The sequence below is a fragment of the Daucus carota genome, chromosome 6, assembly GCF_001625215.2.
Source record: "Daucus carota subsp. sativus chromosome 6, DH1 v3.0, whole genome shotgun sequence".
Classification (NCBI taxonomy): domain Eukaryota; kingdom Viridiplantae; phylum Streptophyta; class Magnoliopsida; order Apiales; family Apiaceae; genus Daucus; species Daucus carota.
In genome coordinates, this window is record NC_030386.2 from 957,994 (window position 1) to 961,144 (window position 3,151).

Consider the following 3,151-nt stretch of genomic DNA (forward strand, 5'->3'; position numbering starts at 1 on the left):
CAGACACTAACCCCGAGCAGGTCCCACCATGCTCGTTTACTGGATCCAAGGCACACATTGGCCTAAAGCGACCACTCATCTGGTCTGACCACTCATTTGGTCCAAGTTTAGAAAACTATCCAATTCTTTCACAATCAAGATGATCAACAATATTATTCAATAAAATAGAAACACCAATATCATAAATAAATTTTGAAGCAGAAGCAGACCACTATTCAAAGTGTCTCAGATGTATTTCAAAAGAGGAATGAGAACAACTTCAGGGTTTATCAAAGAATCAGATATCGCATGATTGGATGACAAAGTATATCAAAGTTTAATGTTTATATGAAGAAGGGTTCTAGGTTCACAAACAGGATCCAAGTATAAATGAATACTTTTAAGATCAAGAAACTTGAGTTTATGGAAAGAATCAAGCAACTGTAAGGTATATGCCATAACAAACGTTATTTGGTGTTGATCAAGTGGTTAAGGTCTGAAGGATGTGTGATTGGTAACTGGTTAAGGTATCGAGGGTATGTTCTTGAAATGAAATTAGGTTCTTATGGTAATCATTTAGAAGTTTTAAAGATTGAAGGTTTACAATTGAAATAGGTTTCGTAGCAGGTATCAAAGAATCGGGTCAAAGGTTCAAGAATCAATAAAGTAAATAATCCATATTATAATTCAAGGAATCTGGTTGAAGGTTCAAAAATCACTAGGATAAATAATCCATGTTATAATTCACTAGATCACAGTGCTTAATCAAAAAGCTCGCTAAATAATCACAACAGATACAGTATATATCTGGAGGAAAGTCTCAGGGAACTTGCCTTATATAGCTGATCTCAAGTTTCAACTATGCTTGCTCGCTATACTACTCTATCACCACTTGCTTTCTCTTTCTACGTCTCGCTTCTTCTGCTAATCACAACAATTCTTTATCAATATATAATCTCATACTATTCTTATTATCACACCTTCGCAACGAGTTTCTATCTACCCTTCGTTTCACCCAAATCCGATTTACGGATTAAAAGATATGTCAAAAACAATCATATAAGGTTCACATAGACATGTAACACATCAATCAGATATCACATAACACATATCAAATAAGTTATTCAATAAAATTTATTTTTCAAAGAAGGTTGGAAGTCAAAAGGAGTTTTCTGGCATTTGGTATGGATTTTGAAACATTTTTCGGAATTAAAACGGGTCAGAGAATCATTTTATAAATAAATAATCAATTTTGGGTACTCGAAATCAAGTCCGAAATCTTTTGAAATCAATTAACGAGCTTCAAACATATTTTAGAATAATATTTCAAAGCTCGAAACTATTTTTCGGAATTTTAAAATCATTTAAAATAATTAAATCTAATTAATAAATCAATTAAAATCAATTAATAATTAATTAAAGCAATTAATCAATTAATATTTAAATTAATTGACTAATTATAATAATTAATTACTAATTAAAATTAATTAATAAATTTAATCAGAATTATTTTTGAATTAATAAATAATTAAAACTATTTTTGAAATTAAAATAAATAATTTAAAATAATTTTTGAAAATAATTTGAAAAGGTTTATTTTGTAAATAATTGAAAGTTTACACCGGGGTGCAAACTGTCAGGTTTTAAAAGTATGATACAATCGGTGAAAATTTAGAAACAACAGTGACTAAACATCACCATCTTCAAAACTACGGTGACCAAACAGCATAAATGCCGCCGGCCACCGTCTGAATCGCCGGAGGTTGGTCTCCCGGCCTTAAACATCAACCAAAACTTCCAGATTAACTATATCAGCCACCAGGAATCGATTGGTGGCCTCAGATTTTGCAGGAGATAGGCCGTTTGGCCGGAAAAACCCCGAACAAACTCGCCGCCGGCGAGTTGTTCTTCAGAACACGGCGACTGATTCCGAGGTCGTCCGTCAATTCCAATCACATGTTTGAGTTCCTCTCCTCACGACCAATCCAACCATATAAACCAATGAGGCAGGCAATTAACAAATAAGAAACGCCCAAATTTTAATTAGAAACATTCAAAGCTACGAAGAACCCTAGTTCTTGAACACAACAGAATCAAACCCACTTTTAACTATGTTATTGAACTCCAAACCACGCATATGATATACCAAAATGATCACAATTCAGTCCTCTACAACATACCACCAAGAAATTACATAAACAACTTCAAAATCAAAAAGTCCTAATTTAATCTTAATTATTTCGAATTAAAAACCTTAAATCTCTCCTCACCTGCTAATCTCTTGATGTTTTTGATGACAAAATCAGCTTCTACTCCTCAAAACCTTCGATTTGGATACTTGAACACTGAAATCTGAGTCCGATAACGCTTCCAAATCTTTGTTTGAATCTCAAGAACACGAAGAACACTCTCTCGATAAACCCGTGTTTAACTGAGATTATGATTTCCCCAAATGAAATAAAGTACGGTTAAGGCTATTTATAGTTATGAAAATTAATACCCCTTTGGATCATATATGACACGAAAATACAATGTTTAATAGCTTTATATTAATAAAACAGGTCCAATCGGTACCGGTTTTCGAGATAACTATCAAAACGGGGCTTTTTTAATCAGTCATTAGTATGCGGGTCCCATTTGCACTTATTACAAGATAAGGATGAATATAATAATCAAAATATCTAGTTTCACGTTTATCGAGACAACCAGATAATTATCGATAATTTAAAATACCGAAAAGCTCCGCCGGACAGGCTCCGGAACAAACCGTACTCCGGATCGAAAAAGTCAAAACATGAAAAGTGTCCGGAATATTCAAATTAGGCTAAAGGTGAATTTTGTTGAAATTTTCGGGAAGTAAAATCTCGGTACCGTTACAGGTTGACGGTTTTCGTAAAATCAAAATAATTAATAATTAAATATAATATACGTAATTAAATCCATAAATCAATTATAAAATCATACGACAATATATAAATCGATATGAAAATATCTAAATAAACTACATTTTGTACTGAGCATATAAAAATTGATATTCCTCAAATTTAATCAAAAATACGTAACTAAATTAATAGAACAGGAATCAATTAATTCACAGAAATTCACATAAAATTCATATAATATTCATTAATCATTCAAATAATTACACGGATAATCCCAGATGTTACAGTCG